This window comes from Eumetopias jubatus, unplaced genomic scaffold, assembly GCF_037043125.1.
Source record: "Eumetopias jubatus isolate StellerSeaLion01/CBP00866 unplaced genomic scaffold, mEumJub1_p1.0 scaffold_7, whole genome shotgun sequence".
NCBI lineage: Eukaryota > Metazoa > Chordata > Mammalia > Carnivora > Otariidae > Eumetopias > Eumetopias jubatus.
Window position 1 is genome coordinate 116965958 of NW_028274813.1, and position 23961 is coordinate 116989918.

General features: G+C 49.2%; 2 pseudogenes; one reads left to right on the top strand and one right to left on the bottom strand.

The window, feature by feature from the left end:
- Positions 1-23961, bottom strand: part of LOC148163972 (acrosin-like) — a 240030-nt pseudogene that overhangs the window by 208832 nt on the left and 7237 nt on the right.
- Positions 7196-12808, top strand: LOC148163977 (acrosin-like; annotated as a pseudogene).

Genomic DNA, 23961 nt, shown 5'->3' on the forward strand with positions numbered 1-23961 from the left:
ATTCTCTCCAGGGGACCTCTACTTCCTCAGGTTCTCCCCAGGGCTGCTGGTCCCCAGACCAGACACCTGCCAGTCTGAGGGTGACCAGCGCTGCCTCCAAAGGGTTTCCTTTGCCAGAGTCCTTCCCCAGGAGCTCCCGCATCTCTGACACATTTTCCCTTCGTGCCTATCCTTCCGCCTTGGACTTGCTTGTGTTTGGTCTCCGTCCCTGTGGAACCCAGTGACTGGGAGCGTGGTTTGGACCAGAGTCAGGGGAAACCTTTCTCTGCCCTTGGGTTGTGAGCAATGCTTTTGCCCTTTGTGGTGTGTCTTCCAGCTTTCTGCATTTCCCTGGTTTCTGTGTGGGTCTCAGGAGGAACCAGCCCTGTCCTGTCTGGGGTCAGGCTGTGGGGTCCCAGCAGGACCAAGGGTCTCGGCCCTGAGTTTGTGCCCATAATTCCTAAAGTGGCCTCTTTGATTACATCTGATGTGTAATCCTTCGGGGATTTCAATATCAAATAAGGGAAATTTTATGACAAATAAACACAGAAGAAAAGGAGTCCCCTTTGAAGTTAGGGGGGCAGACACAAAGGCCCCTATTGTGTGATTCCAATAACAGAAACATCAGGAATAGGTAAAGGAACAGAGAGAGAAAGCAGCTTAGGGGTTGCCGGGGTCTGAGCTGGGGGAGAAAAGGGCAGGGAGGGCTTCTGGTTCGGGGACTCCTTTGGGGAATGAGATATTCTGTGGCAATGTTCTGGGGTGTGGTGGCACAGCGTTGGGCATGTACTTAATGCTCATGATGTGTTCAATTGAAAAGAAGAAATTTTATTTAAAACAAATAATAAACAGTATATAGGACATGGAAGGATAAAATAACAGTTAATATGTACCAGAGAGAAAGAACACAGGGGGAGGGGATGAAACAATCGGGCAGGGTCTCGGGTTCCGGCGATGGAACTAAGGGTGATTGTACAAGGAGCTCTCCCTGCAGGGCTGTGGACTCTGGATGTGGCAGTGGGAGCCCTGCAGGAGCAGGAGTAGGGGCAGGGCTCAGGATAGGGGCAAGGACAGGGGCAGGGACAGAGGTAAGAGCAGGTGCAGAGGGAGGGGCAAGGGGAGGGACAGGGTCAGCAGTAGTGGCAGGTACAGGATCCAGGACAGGAGCAGGGAAAGGATATGGGTCAGGGGCAGGAACAGGAGCCCTGGCAGGGGCAGAGGAAGGGGCAGCGGCTCTGGCAGGAGTATGGACAGGGACAGGAGCAAGGGTAGGATCTGGGTCAGGGACAGTAACTCTGGCAGGGCAGGAGCAGGAACAGGGGCAGGGGCAGGAACAAGAGCACAGGCAGGGGCAGGGGCTGGGGCAGAGGCAGAGGCAGGGGTAAGGGAAGGGGCAGGAACTGGGTCAAGATCTGGTTCCGAGGCAGGGGCAGGGGCTGGGGTGGGGGAAGGGGGAGTGGCAGGAACTGTAGCAGGGGCAGGGGCAGGGGCTGGCGCAGGAGGAGGTGCCAGTTCTTCCTGGACAGCGCCAGGCTCTCCGTGGGCAGGTGCCGGGTCATATGCTGGCTCCTGGTTTCCTCCTGAAGTCACTGCAGGCACCGGCCCTCCCTCCAGATCCAGCTCTAGCTCCTCAGGTTGTGGAGCAGCTGTGAGAGGAGAAAAGCTTACCCCCGTGCCTGCTCTCTGTGGGCCTTTGCAGAGACAGAGCCCAGCCCAGGGCCTCCCAGAGAAGCCACAGCCGGGAAGGAACCCTCACGGGGACTTCTCCCCAACTGCAGTCCACCGCTGTGTGCTCTGTGCCCAGTCGTTGCTCCTGGCCCCACACCAGCCTCTGGGGGCTCCTCCCTGTGGGGCCAGCACCGACCCGTCCCCACACACCATGAACACCAAGCCCCAGCCTTCTTACCCTCGGCCTCGGCCTCCGTGGGTTCCGGCTGATGGACCACTGTCCGGTGGACAACCACCTGGGACAGTGGTCTGGGTGGTGTAGGAGGTCTTCCCCTACAATCCCCAGCACCTGCTTCTGGGAACCCCTGTGGGGTCACCCCCTCTGTTGAGGAGATGGAGGGCATGTCCACCAGCCTCTTCTCCATGTACTCCTTGGCCTTCTGCAAAGACAGGGACCGGTATCCGTCCCCGAGGCATCACAGCCCTACCCAGCCATCCGTACACTCCTCTTGCCCAGTCCCCCTGCTGCACCCAGATCAGACACAAACCTGTGCGTGCACAGCCCTGCATCCGGGATGCAGTGACCCATCCCCCCGCATGTCTATCAGGATAAACCTTGGCAGAACGCGCAGCGCCCGCACACCCCATCCCACACAGCCAGGCTTGACCTTGAACATGACCTGCCCACTGGGTATCTGACCCCTCAACAGCCTGCTCCTGCTCGGGGTGGCCCCACCCTCCATGACCCCTCTTTATACACACATACACACACAGACGCACACCCCCATCCACACACGTGCACCCAACACACACTCGCACACAAACACACACACACACACACATACACACACACACATACACACACACACACACTCACACAGGGAGGGCACCTGGGGCTACACAGGTCATCAGAGGGAGTGGGGCTGGGTGACCGGCTCTGGGCCTCCTGGTGTCACCTTTCTGTCCTTCCGGCCAAATGGCCAGAGGCGGTGGGGAGCCCTGACATGAAATCCCCAGCGGGGGACAGCATCTGCAGGGCGCGCTTTTTTCCACCTGTGGCCTCCAGACCTCGGAAAGCAACATGCGAACATCTTGGTTTGAAGATCTCCAATGAAATGAGCTGGTCAGGGGGCTATCTGTGGAATGTGGGTCCCTGGTTATCACGGTTCCAAATTCTGTTGGGCTCTGTTGTCAGGGAAGTGAGGTCACCACTGCCTGGGGAACCCTTACAACTTCCTCACACAAGAGCCCCCAGAGTGCCCCCCTCCACCGGCTGCTCAATGCTCATCCTGCCCCCATGCCCCATCCACACAGTGACACCCACACAGCCCACCCACAGCCCCCGGGAGGCCTGGGTGCAGCTGGTGTCTCTGCTGTGATGGCACAGATCTGGGTTCACACCTGTTTCCTGTGCGTGCCCAGATCTGTGACCCTGGACAGACCCTGTGACTCTCAGGGCCTCCCCAGGCTCCCCATGTGCACATTGGAGTATTCTGGCTTCTACTTCTAGTTACACCATTGGGGTTAGGACGTCTACACATGTTCCATACCTGCCTTCACAGGAGGCTGGTGCATACTTGCAAAGCAAGGATGAGCCAGGAGCTGGACTTGGCATAGAACACAGCTCAGAGGGGCTTGCGTCTGCTCTGGGGTCCAGGCAAAGCCACCCCCCTCCTGCTTGTGTCCCAGCCCCCGTGGGAAGGTAGTAATGAACTGATTCTGACCTTGTCCTCTCACAACACAGACTTCCAGAGGCTCCCATTAGGGTTAGGCTCAGGTCCCAGGGCCTCATCTGTGCCCGTGTGCTGGGCCGTCCCCACAGTGGCCCCTGGCACCCCTGAGTCCTGGTCACACATCCCTGTGGAATCCCCTCCCCTCCAGGGTGGATGGCCTGTGTGACGGCGCTCTCAGGATTGGAATGGCACAAAATGCCAGGATGTCATTTCAAGCTGGTGGAAGAAAGTCTATGACTTCTCCTGGTTCCCTCTCTCCTGTGTTCATTCTGTCTCCTTCTCTGTCTCTGTGTCTGTGTCTCTCACAGGAGCAGGATCTGTGGGTTCCATGGGCGATGTGAGAAACCTCAGAAGCCTCCCTTGTCCACGTTTCCATCTCCGGTCCAGGTGCTCCATTCCTTCCTAAGGCCTCCTCACCCTGACCAGAGCAGTGATTCTGGATCCTCTTCCACATGGGGACCCTGAGGCTGCCACAAGGAGGGCCCTGACCTTGGTCCCCAGACTGGTGGCCTTGTGCTCTGCCAAGTTCTGCGTACCCCGGTCATCAGCCCCCCAAGCCCCAAGTCTGTCCTCTGCTGAGAAGGACCTCGAGGGGGTAGAAAGCATTTCCCCAGCACTGGGAGCACAGTGGGTCAGGGATGGAGATCCAAGGCCAACAGGCTCTTCTACAAGCCTGTGGGACCCTTGGGACACTGCATCTCTGCAGCCCAAGTGACAGAAGAGTAAGCTGAGGCCTTTTGGGCTGTAGCCCCACTGGACTTGGGGGTGGGTATCTCTTCCTACTCCCAAGTGCCCAGGGTGGTGGTGGACACCGGAACCCAGACCCTGTCTTCCCCCAGTTCCCTGGCAAACCCCTGGGCCCCTTGGGGACCCCTGAGCACCAGCCTGGCTTCTCTCCCCTCCCCATGCTCTGGATCCGGGTCCTTGCCAGGAGTCCTGATGCCCTGCCCTATGGCCCAGCTGTCTCCAACCTATTTCTTCTTTCCTGTTGTCCTCCATGTCACTCCCTGGGTGTCCTCCCCTTCTGACCCCCAGCTGGGCAGTCAGAGTGGTGTGTGTGTGTGGGTGGGTGTGCAGGTGCGCATGCCTCTACGTGCATTGGGATGCCAAGGTCATGTCCCCACATGGGGCGGGGTGGGTAGCTATCCCCGAGGATCTGAGGAGCTCTCACCCACAAAGCGAACCTCATGGGAGGGTTTGGGCTGACCTAGGACTGGAGAGCAGCCCTGCTCCTTGGGCTCTGCTCCCCTCCTTTGTCTTGGGCCAGTGCCTGCCTCTCTTGACCCATGTTCCCAACTGTCCCTGAGGGTTGGACATGGAAACGCTTGAACGTGTCTGCTTCCCTGGGGAAGGTGGGGGACAGGTGCACCAGGCACACAGGCCTCCCTACCGAGAGGGCCAGCCAGGTGTGTCATGGCCAGGTGTGCAAAGGAGACCTGCACAGAGCACCTGTACAGTGACCCAGCCCTGCGGCGGATGTACACGAGACCCATGGCTGTGCACCTAAAGGGTCCCCCTGTTCCCTCACCACCGCCAACTGCTCTGTGGCCCCAAAGTCCACCGGGCTCTACAACCACGGCCTGTGCAAGGTCAGGTGGGTACGATATCTGGGGATGCACAGGTCATTCAATATCCCCCACCAAGCTGGAATGCATTCCAGTCTGCAGGAATGCAAACTCCCTCTCAGGGCCCAGCTAAGTGCAGGGCTGGGCCGGAGGACCTGGAGGCACCAGTGGAGGCTGACTCAGGACAGGGAGAAGATCAGTCTGCCCCTTCCACTTCTCCTCTCCTCCTTTTGCCTTCTCTTCCTGGCAGGACCTGGGACGATGTCCAGCCTGTCCCTGGCTGCAGCCCTGGCTGGATTCAGAGGGGCAGGAAGGAAGCTGGTGTGGAGGGGCCCACCAGCAGGATTCCCATGTACAGGGGGCCGTTACTATAATGAGGAACCACGTGGGCATTCAGGGATTTCAGCCCTTAGTAGACATGAGCAGTGGCCCCAGGACTCGGCGCCTGCCCCATCCTTCACCCTCTACAAGGCCCTGCATCCTCCCCAGCGCAGTCCTTGTCCACAGCCAGTCCTCCCTCTGGCCCCAGGAAATCCTGCTGCTCCAGGGGCTGGGAAACATTTACAAGCTGGAGCTGAGCCACCCCAATAGGGCCTGTTTCCTGGTCCTGCAGCCCCACAGTGAGGAGAGGTGAGGCCAGGCAGGAGTGGGGAGAGGGCAGAGTGGACTCTCCCTGGGGGCCATGGCTGCCTGGTCAGCACAGACCCTGTTGTGTGCCGGCCACTAGGGCACCCAGACTCCTGCTCCCGAGCAGGCTCTGTGAGGGAGACTAGAGTGTGGCCCCTGCTAGCTCACATGGTGTCACTCTGTCCTGTATCTACAGCCTGTCCCACCAGCTAGACTCCCCTCCTAGTCAGCCAGCTCACCTTCAGGGTCAAGAACAGGCCATCATGAAGCTCAGGAGCAAATGCGTGGCTGGGCAGGCAGGGGAGGGCTAGCTCTGGGCTCAGGGAGTCTCTGGCTGGGCTAGCAGGGGCTCTGGAGGGCTGGCCTTCCAGATTCTCTGCTGATCAGCCCTGGATTAGGGTTAAGGCGAGGGTGAGGGTGAGGGTGAGGTGTTAGGTTTAGGGTGAGGGTCGGGTGAGGTTTACGGTTAGGGTTAGTGTTAGGGTTTAGGGTTAGGGTTAGGGTTAGGGTTAGGGTTAGGAGATGATGGCTCCTGATACTCCAGTAAAGATATATAAGACCTACTGGATATTCAGTTGAAGGGCATGTGATCTCCTGAAAGTTATGTGAGCTGAGAAAGTGTGACACTCAGTTAGAAAGTTAGTAGGAGAATGAAGCTCATTTGACAATCTGAAAACTCATAAAACTCAGGAAGAAGCTATGAGGTGTCCTGACACGCAGGCAGGCAAGGGACACCTCTTGATGCTCAGATTATCTGGTGGAGAACTTACACTCAGGGAGAGGAGGGAACACTGCCCTTCATGCAGGTGGTGTGACCTCCTTGCACTCCTAAAAGAAGGTAAAACTTCTTAACATGCAGGTATGTGAGGTGAGCATTTGTCATCCTCCCGTTGGTGAGATGCCGTCTCCTGACAATCAGAAAAATTGAAACCTCAGGATATTCAGGTGATTGTGGTGAGAACACCTGACCCTCAGGTATAGGAGACACATCTTCCTGCAGTAGGTCCCAGAGAGGAGCCCTGGAGACACTCAGGTAGGAAACACCAGACCCTGTGATATGCAGGAGTGAATAGAAAAGTGGGCTTTGTAGTTGTAAATTAGAGAAATTCAAAGTGGCTCTTTGAAAAGTGTGCTGATAGTATGTACTTGGAAGAGAGAAAGACAATTTGCCCTACACAGGGTTAAGGATCGATTAATCTGGTGAGCCCGACACCCTGTGACCATTGACATGCTGCATCATCTTGACACAGAGGGACAGACTGCCCCTCAACCCATGATTTGGAACAGGAACTGTGGTTGCAGCTTGCATGAGGGGCAGACCCTGACACTGCACAAAACTGGATCCTCAGATGATATGGAATCTTTGAAGGGTAACTGGGAATGCAGATCCTGGCCTTGGGACAGAGGGAGGGGGCTGCACATGAGCCCCCATCACCCGAGGGGTGCAGAGGAGCCTGTACAGAAAGCTGGCATCTTGTTTCAGCCTGGACCGGTTAAGCTAAAGGGCTCCTGCCTGGCCTGACTATTGGGGTGGGGGAGGGGGGATGTAGCCATGCTGATTGGTCAGGAGGCCACAGAGCTGTGTGAGGTCACTGGGCTTCCAGGCCAGGCTGGGGCAGGAGTATGATAGAGATGCTTCCAACTGCCGTTCTGCTGGCCTTGGCAGTGTCTGTGGTTGCCAAAGATAACGCCACGTGTGAGTATGTGTCAGGGACACCTCCGGGGGGTGGAAAGAGTGTCTTTTGAATAGCAAGCCCCACCCAGACTCCCTCTGTCCAGGGCTAGGAAGGAGGCCAAGCTTGGGCCTTAGTAGTCCCCTGGGTCTCACGGGTGTGACCCACATCCCCAACTCTGACCATCCTTGCTCCCAGCTTCATCAGCCAAGAGAAACCAGGGCTGACCCCTGGGCTCCTATGCCTCCCGTAGCACAGACGCTGGGGTCCTTCCCTCACCTAGAGACTGACCTCACTGCCTCTTGCACATCAAGTCCCAAATTTTAGAAACCCCTTTCTTCCCACAGATACTGAGGTGCCCCAACTGCGGCTGACCCCAAAGACCCCAGGGTATTGTCATGGCTTTCTTCTAGGGTCCCGCCTCCACCTAGACTCTGACAGCCCCCAAGGTACCCCCAAAATCTTGTGGCCTCGCCCCAGTTCCCAGAACTTCCACCCCTGGACCCCCACTGCTTCCCACACCTGGGATCATTGGACCTGCCTTGGCTACTCTCCCTCCTCCTGCCACCATCCAAACCCACACTGCAGCCCCAAGACCCCTGCGGCTGTTCTCTGAGTCTCCTGCCCAAAATTGGCTCTAAAGACCTCAAGCCATTACACCTCTCTCTCACCTCCTCTAGCCTCCCCCCTGCCTCGGGATCTCCCATATTTCTAGGTCCCTTATCATCGGTCCTGCTTCCTATGGCGACTTCTTTTTCGCCTTGGGGCTACACCCACAAGACCCCAGAACCCATACTCCTCAAAACCAGTTCCTGAAGCCTGCAGCTTCCTGCTTCCCTACCGCCCTGACAGCGCCTCTCCTCAGCAGCTCCCCCTCGGACCCTCCACGTTCCCGGTTGCCCCCTTTGCCCAGCCCCCTAGCCCTGATTCCCCCATCGTGCAGGTGCGAGGACAGGCTTTGCCTCTTCTTGGTTTGAACTGTGCCCCTGGTCTCACCCCAGTGCCCCCTGTGGGTTAGGGTTCAGGCAGAACCCACTGGGGAGTGGCCGTATCGTCGGAGGGCAGGATGCAACAATCGGGGCCTGGCCCTGGATGGTCAGCCTCCAGGTATTCATGTCCCACAATAACTGAAGGTACCATGCATGCGGAGGCACCTTGCTGAACTCCCATTGGCTGCTTACTGCTGCCCACTGCTTCGTCTCCAAAAAGTCCGTGTGGGAGCGCGTGGAGGGAGGTCTTCAGAAAGGCTCTTCCCAGAAAAAGACATTCTCCAGGGCTCCCTGTGCACAGTCTCCCTGGGGCTCTGGGCCATGTGGCAACCAGGCCATGAGTGGGTGGGCCCAGGAACTTGCTGAGGGAGGGCTCTGAGGATCATGGTCACCAGAGGTTTCTGTCGAGCCCTTCCTTTCTGAGGATGACCTGGCTTGCCTCTGTGCCCACAGAAAAGTATATGACTGGAGACTGATTTTTGGAGCAAGGGAAACTATGTATGGGAACGATAAGCCAGCGAAGCCACCTCAACAGGAGAGATATGTCGAGAAAATCATCATTCATGAGAAATACATCCCCAGTTTAGAGCACAATGACATCGCTCTCATGAAGATCACCCCTCCCGTTCCCCGTGGGCAATTCATCGGAACGGGCCGCGTGCCCCAATTTAGGGCGGGCCCACCTAGAGTTCCCCAGGCCTGCTGGGTGGCTGCCTGGGGATTCTTGAAAGAGAAAGGTGAGTATGGGAGGGGTTCTCACAGTGGTAGGGGCACTGCTGGTCATTCCCTCAGTGGTCTCTGCAGTGCAGGGGCCATATGTGGTGCCTAGTGGTGATGTCCACCAGATTCCGGGACACTGTCCCCTTTTAGAGTGGGAGAAACTGGCAGCCGAGTCCCCTGTCCACAACCTCACCACTGATGGCTCGTGTGGTCGCCGGGTGGAAGGGTGCATGCAGCACCAGGAGAACCTGGGCATTTTTTGGAATGGGGTATCGGCTGTGGCTCTATCTGGGGCCTGGAACCCCAGTTGCTACCTTCTGGAAATGGGGGATTGTCCCCTGAAATGGCACTTGGAGAAGAGCTCGAGATGGGGTTTTGTGGTTGCGGGCCAACTCCTCTCCTCTCTGGACATCCATTTCCCCAACTGTCAGTGGAAGGGCCATGTCACGTGCTCTCTGAGCTCTGAGACCCCAGAGCCCAGCCCTCTAGACCTCAGTGAACCTCTGCTCACCACCCTTGCTGGTCACAATGCGAGAATCCACCCTCCGCACCCGAGTGACTACGATTTCTCTGCAGAGAGGGGACAGGGTTCTTGGCAGGCTAGCATGCCTGGGGCCAGGGCAGCAACGGTTTAATGAGTAGGTTAGGCATTTCAGCTTTCCATAGCTGACCACATGGACTTTTTACCCAGTCACATTGGGGATGAGAAGAGAGACTGAAAGCTCTTCTGTCCCTTGATAATGGAAAACTGAGGGCTCCTAATTCAAGGCACTTCAGTCATTTGGGGTTCAAAACTCAGCCTATTCTGGTGACAAAACCCTGGTAGTTTCAGTATGCTTCCTGTAACTCTTCTTCCCTCGCTCAAGGCTGCCCTCCTTCTCTGATTGGGTTGCTTCTCCTCCTGGGCACACCCGTTTTCACTGGCCTCTGCTGGCCCTTCCCTCCCTGACCTGGGGTATCAACCTCTATCTGGCTATTGATGTCCATAGCTCTGCTGAGGCCTCTAGAGCATTCTTCTTGTCCCACCCCCGGCCTACCCTGCTCTGCCCACCCACGCAAACAGGTGCGCAGTGTCCCAGGGTTCTTGGAGTCCCTGGGGGGCTGATCTCAGCGTTCCCATCTACACTCCCAACCCTACCACCACCTTTGCTGTCCTATCTCTCAAAAGGATTATAGGCTCCCAGCTACACCCTGGACATCAAACAAGGCCTCTTTTGTTCTAGAATCCTCCTCAACTTAGTGGGATTTCTACCATCTTCTGGTGAATCCCTCCCCCACTGGTAAGGCCAAGTCTTAAAGAAATCCCCAGCCTCCAAATTTCTGTGACATTCTTGCAGACCTTCCTTTTTCTACCTCCTCCTTGAGCCCATAGGCTTCTGGGGTAGTCCTCCTTTCTATTGAATTTCAAGTTCTTGTGGACTTTTCAGCATTTAAAGCCAAGGTGTTGAGAATGAGAAAACCCTGTTCTCTTCCAGGTCATCTGGCTCTTCCATAGATCTAAAAGGTCACCATAAGCGACCAGGCCTGTTGTGGTGGTCATTTCCATGTCACCCCTGCCTTGGGGACAGTGCAAGTACAAAACTAACCCTGCTTGGGTGGTATGCAAAGTTGACCTGAAGGGCCTGGAGACGCAGTCCAAGCCACACAAACACACAGTCTGAATGCTGTGTGCCTAGCTCCATCCACTTTCCTCCACTTGGTTCTGGCTTCCCACTTGGCCTCCACTGCCATGTTCCAAGTGTGATCCGCCACCTCTCCACCCGGATGCAGGCGATTTCAGACCCACCCACCAGGCTGTGGCTGGGCTGTGGCTGCGGCTGTGGTGGGGGGAGGCCACTTGATGAAGAGGGGATAGCTGCCCCTATAGTCAGGTGTGAGGTTGGCTGATGGAATCATAGCCTGGGCTGGACCTTTCTTAACCCAAAGATCATGATGGAGCCTCTGGGGCTGTACAGGATGTTCTGACCTGCCTTCCGGTTATTCCAACCACCCATGCCCCTGACAGATCTGTGTGTGTGGAGGCTATCCTGTAGCTGCTCCTTCTCTGTAACTTCAAAACGGATGGGAGGCATGCGGGGAGGGACTCATCTGACCATCTCCAGCAGATCCTGTCCAGAACTGAGCTAAGGTGTTAACGGCAGATGAAAAGCAATGAGGGGGACTTAGAGCCGTACTGTGGGGAAATGAAATGTGTGTCCTGGATTTGAGTGTAGAGAGGAAAACCTTGGTCCGAGTCCAAGCCACACCACATCCCTACAAGCGTGTTTGGGCAAGTGGTGCTCCAAGCTCTTGATTCGAGGCAAGATGAGTAACAGCGCTTAACAGAGGGGGTCACTGTGGGGTGTAAATGAGGTGACACATCCTGGCTGTAGCTGTGAATAATCATCTGGCATCAACACACATTCCTGCAGCCACATCTGCTCATCCTCCATGCACTGCACCTCCTCTTCACCTGCATATGCCTCCAACACTCCGCATGCTTCACAAGTGTCTGAGGAGAAGCCAGGGGCATTGACCTTCATGGATTTTAGGTTGAAGTAGAGCATTTCAAGTCGATGGGGGTTCCGTGGAGGGAGGAGGCAGGTCTTTCCCAAAACATGTCTTCTGTGATTGCTGACCACCAAGCCACCCGGCTGTAGCCTACAGGATCGCACCTACACTGCAGGAGGCCCGTGGGAACCTCATCGAACTCGAATTTGTAACTCCACAGAGTGGTACAATGGGTGCATTTGTCCAACCAATGGGTGTGCAGGGTACCCCGAAGGCAAGATCGACACCTGCTAGGTAACTTTCCTTCGGGCGCCCCTTTCCCTGTCAACACCTCTTTTGTGAATCCCTGAACTCCACTCCCTCCAGGGACCTGCTTCAGTGACCCTTTCCCTGGTCCCATCTCATAGCAGTGAGGATGGGAGGTGATACCTGGGGCACCTACAAAGAACCAGTCACCACACAGAGAGCTTTATCCCACCGTGACACAGAGATCATAACACCCGAACACCACCCTGGAAGAGAAGGCTTACCTCTCCTCACCAGAATACAAAACCTTCCAATCCACTTGTACACACATGCCCATGCATGCATAAAGCCTCACACATGGACACATGGGTGGCTTATCTTCCCTCCTCACTGCAAGGAGACCCGTGACAATCCATCCCCTTCTCACATCCACCTGAAGCTGTTGATACCAACTCAAAGTTTACCACCACCACTTGTGTTCATGGCAGCAAGAAGCCATGGGACTGAAGAAACTGTCCTTCCAGAGCCTATGGCCCTTCTGGGCAGGGGAAAAGTGGCTCAGACAGAGAGTGCCTTCTGTGACCTTCTGGGCAGGGGGACAGCGGCGGGCCTCTCATGTGCAGAGACAACGTGGCAAACACCTATGTGGTCATGGGAGTCACAAGCTGGGGGTAGACTGTGCCTGAACTAAGTGTCCTGGAGTCTACATGGCCAACTGGCCCTACCTGAACTGGACTGCTTCCAAGATTGGTTCTAATGCCTTGCACATGGCTCAATCGCCCACCCCTCCCCATCAGACTTTTCAAGAAATCCCGGCCTGACAACCCTCTGCCCGCCCTTCTGCTCGCCCTCCTTGGTACTTCCAACACCCTCCTTGACCTCCTCCCAGCCCCCCTGCATCTCGACCTCGACCTTGACCCAAACCCCCGGTGCCAACTCCAGCCCCACCCCCACTCCCACCTGCTCCCTCACCTATCACTAAAGCTCCCCAAGTACTTTATGTTGCCAAGCAACTACAGCAAATCACAGAGATCTTGAAGGGGAAGACCTTTTCTAATGAAAAGGGGTATTATGAAATGGAGACCACAGATCTCCCAGAACAGACCGCTGCCTCCTGATGTGACCCCACTCCAAACAGACCCAGTGAGCACTTTACTCCCAAGAAAACAAAGATGAAATCAATAAATATAAACATAAATTTATCTATCTATCTATCTATCTATCTAATCTATGAAGGGATGATTTCTGGACTTCTTCCTACCTGCCCTCCCCAACATAATCCAAACTCACCCCCAGCAAATCTGTCTTCCCTCTGTCACCCTCAAATAGGGTGGAAATGCTTGTGTGTCAGGGGTCATTGTGGTTTCCTAAATCTAGATTTTTGAAGTTGGAACAAGGCGATCTGTGGTGACAGGCCGGTATGGTCTGGATCTCACACTCAGAGTCTCTGCTTATTAAATCAGTGCAGTTGGGCCCTACAGCACTTCTGTGAGGTGAGCTGACTCAGAAGGAGGGATGTGGGTCTGAGTCCATTGGAGAATGACCCCAGTCTGAAGTTTTGTAGCGTGGCCATCTGATGCTCAGTCCACATGGCCAACCCCAGGCAGGAGTCTGCCCTCAACCAGAATTGCTTATGTCCATCTGTGATGTCCTGAGAAAGAGATCTCAATGGCCTCAGGTCAACTGCCCACTCTGGTCAGGGCCCAGATCAAGCCTAAATGATGGATTAGCCTCTTGAGAAATAAAGATGGCAGGCTCCAGAAAGAAACCCCTGGGCTCCTGGCTGGGCCGTTGCTGCAACAAGCAACAGTCTCATACCTGGTCACCTGTTCACTCTGTGCACATGTTTCAAGTGCAATATGGTCCTATGTTTTGGTTGCAAAGATAGATGGCATAGGGTACAGGAGCATGAGGGAGGAACTTTGGGTGAGCAAGGCCAAGGACCCTGACTTTTCCTGCTGGGGCTGCAACAGGGAATGATGAAGCAGGCATGAGTATTTTCACGATTCGTCAGTCTACCTGGGTTCAAATAAACCCCCTATTTACCCCTCATCAGCTATGTGGCTTTGGGAATATGGCCAGAGGGTTGTGTGACAATGAAAGTAGGACAGATGTGAAGTTTTCAGAGCAGAGCGTGACAGTCCATACATGCTTATAGATGAGTGCTCTAGAGCCACCTGGTGATGAGATGCTGGGTAACCTTATACATATGCAGGGGCACTCGGGTGTATTTTGTCTGCGCCCTTATGAGCCCTGGAATGCCTAGGCTACCTAAGGGGACTTGCAAATTAATCTGGGTGGCCCATGACTCTGTAGTGTATTAACATTGATAAAATAAAAAAAACAAATTTTATCTGTCTTCACTGAGAGCCAACATTTCTAAGATTAGAGTTGGCATGTCCATGATTCCTTTCGTTGGCTTTTGTCTGTCTCTTCTAAAGTCAGTTTCTTAATCTCCCTAATGGGTATATAAGCTTTGTACCCTGGTGTCAGACACCAGGAACCCTCTAAACACTGGACAAAACTCAATGTCAGTCACAGAGTGAGACAAACCCCAAGCCATAGGCCACACAGTCCAAAGAGCAGAAACACCCATGGCAGCAACTCAGGACCTGCCCTCACCCTTCCTGGGCAGTCCTGAACCCTGAGCTTGCAGGTGGGAATGGTGTGGAAAGATGTGCTCAGGCCAGGGAGTAGGGGTGGGTGTGGAGGATTTGGGACAAATTTGGAGGAGCTATAGTACCAGTGGTTTCTTTCCACTTACAGATTATCCCTCCTCCTCAGAGCTTCCCATGATCCAGAACGGATTCTCCTGGCACTCTCTCCTTTCACATGCTCAAATAATTGTCCTTAGTTTTTCCCTTCTCTCCTCATTGGGCCTGTCATCTGTCGCTGACACTTGGGTCTCCTTCCTGGGGAGACAGGGCTTATGCTCAGGGAGCGCTGATGGGAGGCCATGGATTGGGTAGAGCCTGCAGAATCCAACTGATGGTGTCTTGTGTATCTTCCGAAACTTTCCATGCCCACAAATAGATTTACGTATAATATTCTTCTTATTTAGTCACTGTTCATACTATTCTGACTTCCTGTTTCATTTAGCAAATTAGAGTTATTTTCCTATTAGTACACAGGGACTCACCTTCTCAAATTACATTGTGTGGTAGGAGTACTTACGAGATATAGTGCCACATTTCCTTCCTGGGAGGGGTTATCTAGCCCCCTGCTTTAGCTTTCCCTCAATGTACTCATTTCCCCACATATAAGCCAATACTGGTTTAAATCAAATTCACTGATTTTTGCAAAATGAATAGATGTTCCAATTGTCATTTTTTTTTTAATTATGAATGAAGTTGTTGACAAGTGAAGTGAGACTCTCTGATCTGCCTTCATATCCCTGTGGATACTCTAACCCTGAAAATGGCTTACAGGTCCCGGAGCAGATACTGCTGCACACAGAGACAAGAAGAACAGGGGAAAACTGGACAGGCTGTACAATGAGTCAGCACCAAGGGGCATCTAGGCAACTGAGGGATATGCTCACTGTTTCTCTGTGGGATGGTTTAGGCAAATGATAAGTATTTTCTTAAAACCAGAATTCATAATGACTTTTATTGCTAGGAACAGTAACAAGATGGTTTGACGGTGGCTAAACCTGTGCACGTGGTAAAAGCCTGAATCCTGAGCATTCGGGAATAACAGTCCTAAGATGTGTATAGGCACAAGTTCTAATTGCGAATTTGATCCATATGAGAAAACTTTTTTTAAGATTTATTTATTTATTTATTTGAGAGATAGCATGAGAGAGAGCATGAGCAGAGAGAAGATGCAGAGGCAGAGGGAGAAGCGGGCTCCCCACTGAGCAGGAAACCCGATGTGGGACTCGATCCATGGACCCTAAGATCATGAGCTGACCAAAGCAGACGTTTAACCGACTGAGCCACTCACGCACCCCCAATATAAGAAATCTTATATTTACAAGGAAAACCAGATCCCAATAAATATAATTTTAGTATATTTTAAATGGAAGTGGAAAAAATGGAGGTAGTTCTTCTTTAATGTGTAGAAAACTCATCAAGAAACAAAAATTAGCCTAATGGAGTTTTCTGCAGAAACTATATTCTTGGTAAAGAATCGTCAGTGACCTGCTTCTGGCCACAATAGTTGGGCCTGTGTACTTCTCTTGGGTAGGTATTCAGATAGTGGAATGGCTGGGTTATATGGCAGATGTAAGTTTTGACATATGAATGCACCCGGGAAACCAGCACCACAATCAACATAGTGAACCTGCCCATCACTCCAAAGGCTTCCTTGGGGTACTCCGTAATCCCTCCAGCCCCTTCCCTCCCCGGCCCTTACAACTTCTACTCTGTTTCTCTCACTGTGATCTGTTTGCATTTTAAAAAAATTAATAAATGCAATCATACAGCGAGTGCTCTTTTTTTTTTTTTTTTTGGTCTAGCTTCTTTCACTCAGCATAATCATTTTGAGGTTTATCCATGTGACAGTGTATTCCAGTCCTTGTGGACTGGACAGTCCTTGCGTCTCGTCCTTGTTGCCACCCAGCGCTCCACTATGTGACTGCCCCACCACTTGGTTCTCTAACCAGGTGATGGATTTTACAGTTTTAGGTCAGTAGAAATAAAGCAGCTATGAGCATTTGTACACAAGTCTTTGTATGGCATATGCTTTCATGTTTCCTGGCTAAGTACCTACACGCAGGATCATATGGTACGTGTATGGTGAGCACTTTTAAAACCTGCCAAAACCTGTCTTCAAGGCAGTTTCAACACTCTACATCCCCGTCAGCAGTATCTGAGGGTTCGAGTTCCTCCAGCTCCTTGCCAACACTTGGTGTGCTCCGTCTTTTTGATTTAATTTAATCTTTAAAAACAATTTAAAAGATTTTATTTATTTATTTGAGAGAGAGTGAGCACAAGCGAGCACAAGCAGGGGGAAGAGCAGAGGGACAGGGAGAAGCAGACTCCCCGCTGAGCAAGGGAGCCCGACATGGGGCTTGATCCCAGGACCCGGGGATCCTGACCTGAGCCGAAGGCAGTCGCTTAACCACTGAGCCACCAAGGCGCCCCGAATTTTAGCCATTCTTATAGGTGTGTAATAATATGTCATGTGTGGGGTTTTTATCCACAAGTGTAGTCTATATATATATTTAAAGCATTCGAAATGAATATTGTTAAGATTTATCATGAGGTAATAGGGCAGTAACTTTTGACAGCAACAAAATGTGGGAGTGCACATAGGGAAAGGAGGAGGTAGAAATAAGTATAAAATTAAATTCATTCAAACAGAATTTGGATTTTTCAAGCATCACAAACATCAATGGAAAACATCTGAAAGACATAACAATAGCCACAGCCATAGAACAATTTCTCCATTAAGCCAGGTCTATCCTATATAAAGATATTCCAAAGTATCCAAACTCCCAGAGCTGCCCTGTCTGCTGAAGTTACTACACCCAAACAGAACACTTTATATTTAAAACAAAATCCTCAGGGTGTGCAACTGGCTCAGTCAGTAGAGTGTGTGACACTTGATCTTGGGGTCCTGAGTTCAAGCCCCATGTTACATTGTAGAGATTACTCTTTAATAAGATACTAAAAAACCCAAATTTAGCACAAGTCAACAATTTGCCCACAGTCAGTTCATCCTCCACTTTTAGGGTGATGATAGGTTTGCTCTTCACAAGAAGCATCATGTGCCACCTTATTGACCTTAATACGGTTTGTTTATTTCCAATATATGCTTTGATCTTGCCCCACTAATTCTTTCTCCCCAAAGCTCTAGAGAACCCCAGTTTGGATCTGCATGTTCAGGGAGAATTCATTCATGTCCATGATATTTTCATAAAGAAGAAGACAGACAATGCAGAGCCCAGGGGTGAACCTACCCAGCCAGCCCTTGCATCTCTCCTGGCTGGGTTGAGCTATCACTGAACTGACTTTGTTAGGCAAATGTGTGCCACTGTGCCAAAGAGATGCTAAATTCCATGCTCAGACAGATTCCGGAGTGTGGTTAGGGTCAAATGATTCTTCAGGCTGTATATGCCAGGAATAGAAAACTGGTTGATTTAATTTTGGATTGTTTAATTTCTGAGATAAGAATCCAAACTTCAATAACTTTTCCTTGAGTAACATGACTTAAGTGTATTAAAGCAGTCAAAATGTTCTCTCGTGAATACAGTACGGTCATTGTGATGTGGCTCTAGTGATGATGAGCAGGCTGTCCTATCATTGCAGCCCTACTTCATCCCTCAGTCACTGAAACACTATTACTCACCCTAAAGGTACATACTGTACACACAGACACAGCATTGTGAAGACCACTTTGTTGAATATAGGCCACTTCCAAAATTACAGTCAACATTCCTAAAAGCAATAAAACAAATCATTCTACACATTGCTTCTTTAGTGCAAAGCCTTTGAAAATAACCTTATTCAGAAAAGTGGTGCTCTGCATTTGGCTAGCTATTACTCTAGTCATGCGACATCCATCTATAAGAAGGTAAGGAAGGAACAAATTAATAGTGGAAATATAAAAATTTGAAAATTATATTTGGATCCTATGAGTTTAAGCAAATGTTAGCTGACAGCTGCAACAGACCAAGATTTAATGAGCATTCCAATCATTTCCAACCTTATACTGTTCTTTGTAAAGGAAATAAATTCTCTAATACCACTGCTATCTCCTCTAGGTAAATTGTTTAGTGTGAGTCTATCCAAGGCCTGTGATGGCAACCTCCTAACTCTGCCACACGCGCCCAGGCACTCTGAGAGCTATACAGGACAGGGTGCACTTGAAAAAGTTCAAACAGCACTTCTCTGTGAGGTCTTGTTCAGAAGACCACAGAATCCACCAGAAGTGAACTTCCAAAAACATTTTTCCACACTGAAGATGATAAACGGAACTCACGTGATCACAAATTCTACAGAGGCCACAAAATGTTAGAATAAACTGGCCTTTAGCGTTAGTGATTCATTAATACCTAAAATCTGTTTTTGTGTCTTAGTAAAATTAGCATTACTTCATCTGATAAAGGAATAAATCTACTTATAAAACTGGACTTTTGAGTAGATTCAGAGCTTCTTTCTCAGATTTTCTTCTTAAGTCAGCAAACCCATGTGAGGTAAAGAGGAAGCACCTAGGTAGTTTGAAAATATTTTCTTTAGCTGTCTGCAGATTAACTGATTAATTCATACTCAATGCAGGAGCACTGTATCAGTTCACACCAGACTGAGAAGGCACTGAGAAATCTGACAAGAGCAAAACCAGGAGTGTTCCCACTCTTACTTTCTGTATAGTGAACATCAAATTTTAGATACATATAATAAATGTATACTACACCATGAGCATCTTTAGCAGAGGTGTTGAAGGAGATATTATAACACTGTTTTAAACCACAAATGCTAGGGGTGCCTGGTTGGCTCAATGGGTTGAGTGTCTAGCTCTTGGTTTTGGCTCGGGTCATGAGCTCAGGGTCATGGGGTCAAGCCCCCCCACGGAGCCCCACATTGGGTCCCGCACTCAGTGGGGAGTCTGCTTGAGATTTTCTCCCTCCCTCTGCCCTTACCCCCACAGCCTGCCCCCCATGCTCACATGTGTGCTCTCTCTCTCTCTCAAATACATAAATCTTAAGAAAGTAAACTGCAAATGCTAAATACCCTATTTCAAATACTCTAATTTATGAATTAATATCTATGATGTAACAATGGCACTTTACCACAGTGATTGGAGAACAGTCCACTTTTTTGCCAATTTTATGAATACTTTCCTTAACTAACTGTACAATTACATAACACTTACATGCCTTTTTAGAAAATGTACTGTACACAGTTATAAGACTATAGAACTAAGCTTAATCATACTTTAATTAGAAAAATCACGTTTGTATTATGTTTCTGTTAAAGGAAAAACTGTGTTACTCTAATACTTTTAATGTAATGACTTTGGTTCAAGGTTATGAAAAATTTGAATAACTTCTCTCAAGACCATTTCATTTCAAATTTATACAACTAGTTTAGTCAGCTGACCAGAAAGAAAGGAAATAAAAGGAAAATATTTGCCCAGATGAGGTAGAGAATGTTCACACGAATTCAATGCATAGTTCTCTTGGTTGTTCTGTTTCATCCTTAACTGGGCCCAAACCAATTTTAAGTCCGAGCTTAAATGAGCTTCTTCAATTCTTCTTCCAATAAGGCTCTGTCACTCCCATCTCCGGGTCAGGGAGTACTCACGTCTCTGCAGAGTACTTTGTCTTTGGTTCCGTGCTGCTCGTCCAAGGACCACCAACACAGCCATTTTCAGAAGGGGATGTAATCACTCTGCTGTTTTTACTCACAGGCAACACTGATTTCTGATTAGGCTTGCCGCCGTCATATCCAGTGGTAATGTCCTGTATATGCAACACAACAAGTATCCCATAAATTTTGGATATTCTTTTGGAGAATAAAAACTGTGAAGCCTTTCAAATACACTTTTGATGTTAGTTGGATCACAACACAAGAAATAAGAAATCTTTGAAATATGATAACCATATTTTTCATGAATCGTAATCAGTTGCTCTTTCAATGTTACATTCATGGTTTCTAAGTAAGACCATCTCAGAACAACAGCGGCAGTACTCCACTTGTCATTATGCAAAGGGAAGTTCCACACAGAAAACCAACGAACTCTTCAAATGCAAAAGGACTTCTTTCCCATTTTCCAGGAGGCCTTTGTCCCCCTGTTAGTTTTTTTTTTTAAGATTTTATTTGAGAGCGAGAGACAGAGAGAGCATGATGGGGCTGGGGGGGGGGCAGAAGGAGAGGGAGAAGCAGACTCCCCCCAGAGGATGGAGCTGACGATGCGGGGCTCGATCCCGGAACCCTGGGATCATGACCTGAGTCAAAGGCAGACGTTTAACTGACTGAGCCACCCAGGCGCCCCATCCTGTTCCCCTCCAGTTTTATTGAGAAATAATTGATATACATTGCTGTATAAGTTTAAGGTGTGCAGCAGGGTGGTTTGATTTATATTGATTGTGAAATGATCACCACAGTAGATTCAGCCAACATCCATCTTCTCAATATGGATACAACAAAAAGAAAAGACAAGAAAAGAAAGGAGAGACATGTTTTCCGTGGGATAAAAACTCCTAGGGCTTACTCCCTCCTTGTATCTTGCTGCAGTCATCAGGTTGCACCAGAGACCTCCCTGACCATCCAGTCCGATGTCCATTCCCTAACCAAGCTGCTGACGTGACAGCGTTCCCGTGGCCAGTCTCCCAAAGTGGTCGCTGCCATCAGGATCTGTGGCTAGCACTATCTGGGCATTGTTGTCTCTGCCAGGCTCACATAAAGTTCCAGCACTGAATCTCCTCCTTCAGGCTTTGGGCATTTAACCGTAGACAATTTGCTCTTTTGTTTGGGGTTGTTTAGTTGTTTAGTTAAAAGGATACAATCCAGGAAGAGACAGATGGAAGAGATGAATAGGGCAAAGTATGTGGGGGAATGGCTGTGGAGCTTCGCGTTCTCTCAAGACCCCCACCCTCCCAGCACTGCCATGAGCTCACCAACCTGGAAATCCTGTGGTTTCCATGTGCATTTCCCTAAAGGCTAGTGATGTTAAGCATATTTTCATGTGCCGACTGCCATTGACATATCTTCTCTGGTGGTCTGTTTAAATCTTTTGCCTTTTTAAAATTTTTCATTGTCTTTTTATTTTAGAGTTTTGAGAGTTCTTTTTATATACCGAAAATAAGTCCTCTATCAGATATATGCTTTGTAAATATTTTCTCCCAGTCTATGGCTTTTTTTAATTCTCTAAATAATGTCTTTTTGCATTTTGATTAAGTTCAATTAATGTGTTCTTTTGTAGATCATTCTTTTGGTGTCGTATCTAAGAAATTTTTGCTTAACGTAAGGTCTCAAAGATTTTCTTTGATGTTTACTTCTAGAAGTTTGAGAGTCTTAGGTTTTACATTTAGGTCTATGGTCCCTTTGAGTTAATTTTTATTTATGGTAAACTATGGATTGATGCTCGTTTTTCTGTATGTGTATATCTAGTTGTTGAAAAGACTCTTCTTTCTCTACTGTGGCTTCATATCTCTGAAGAAAATCAGTTGTCCTCATATGTATGGTTCTACTTTTGAGCTCTGTTTTGTTCCTTTGAACGAGTTTACTTGACACTATTTCCACACTATCTTACTATGTACAGCTTACAAGAGGTCTTGAAATTAGGTAGTGTGCATCTTTCAAATGTTTTTTCAAAGCCGTTTCGGCTATTTTAGGTCCTTAGCATTTCCATGTGAATTTTAGAATCACCTTATTGATTTATAAAACAAATCCTGCTGGAACTTTTATTGTGATTGTGTTGAATCTATAGATAATTTTTTTTAAAAAAGATTTTTTATTTTAAGTAATCAACATGGGGCTCGAACTTACTACCTCAAGGTCAAGAGTCACACGCTGTACTGACTGAGCCAGACAGGAGGCCCAATTCTATAGATCAATTTGAGGAGACATGACATCTCAACAATATCGAGTCCTCTGAACTATTAACGCAGTGTATCTTTCCAACAAAATTTATTTAAGACTTGTTTAATTTCCCCTGGCAATGTTTTAGTCTAAGTGTGCAGGTCATTTTTCAATATTTTGTCAAAATTATTCCTAAGGATTTCATCTTTTGATATTATTATAAATGTTATTTAATTTCAATTTTCAACTATTCATTGCTAGTATATACAGATATAATTATTTTCTGTGTATTAATTATGCATCCTGAAACCTTGGTGAACTCACTTATTGATTCTAGCAGACTTTTTTTTTTTTAAGTAAGCTCCATGCCCAGCATGGAGCCCAATGTGGGGCTTGAACTCATGACCCTGAGATCAAGAACTGAGCTGAGATCAAGAGTGGGAAGCTCAACCAACTGAGCCTTCCAGGTGTCCCTCTAGCAGCCTTTAATTATTGAAGTATCGCTGACACAATGTTATGTTAGTTTCAGGTGGACAACAAAGTGATTCGACAAGTCTGTATGTTGTGCTCATCACAAGTGTAGCTGCCATCTCTCGCCATGTGATACTATCACAGTATCACTGACTGTATTCGCTGTGCTGTACCTTTCATCCCCATGACTTACTTATCCCATAACTGGAAGCCTGTATCTCCCATTTCTCTTCACTCATTTTGCCCTGCCTCCTACCCCCACCCCTCTGGCAACCATCAGTTCGCTTTCTGTATTTATGGGTCTGTTTCTGCCTTTTGTTTTTGATTCCACATGTAAGTGACATCATATGTTATTTGTCTTTCTCTGACTTATTTCACTTAGCATAATACCTTCTACGTCCATCCATGTTGTTGCAGATGTCAAGATCCCATTACTTTTTATGGCAGAATAACATTCCAATGTGTTTATACACCATGTCTTTATCCATTCATCAGTCAGTGGACACTTGTGGTGCTTCCATATCCTGGCTATTGTAAATAAAGCTGCAATAAACATGGGGGGGGCATATATCTTTTTGTTTTCTTCAGGTAAATACCCAGTAGTGGAATTACTGGATCACATGTTATTTCTAATTTTTTGAGGAATGTCTGTACTGGTTTCCACAGTATACCAATTTACATTCGCACCCACAGTGCACAAAGGTTCCCTTTTCTCCACATCCTTGCCAAAACTTGTTATTTCTTGTCTTTCTGATTTTAACTATTCAGACAGGTGTGAGGTGACATTTCATTATGGTTTTGATTTGCATTTCCCTGGTCATTAGTGATATAGAGCATATTTTCATGTGTCTGTTTTCCATCTCTAGTAGGCTTTTTGTAGATCCCTTTGGGTTTCTATATAGAAAAGCAAGTCATCTGTGAATAAGAGGGTTTTATATAATTTTTTCCCAAACTGGATGCCCGTCTGCCTTCATCCTTCCTCTTTTCCTTCCTGCCTTCTTCAATTGGCCAGACCTTCAGAGCAATGTTGACTGCAGGGTTGAGAGTGGAATACTTGTCTTGTGTCTGATCTGAAGGGCCTATAATTAAGCCTTTCATCCCTAAGTACGATGTTAGTAGTGAAGTTAAGTGTTGAGCATGATTTTTCTTCACAGATATCCTTTATTAGGTTGAGGATATTCCCTTCTACCCCTACTTTGCTAGGATATTTTTATTTATCTTTTCAATATCAAGAATGAGTGTTGGATTTTGTCAGAAAATTTTCTGCATCTATTGAAGTGGTCAGGGAGTTTTTCTGTTTTATTTTGTTAATCTGGTGAATTATACTGACC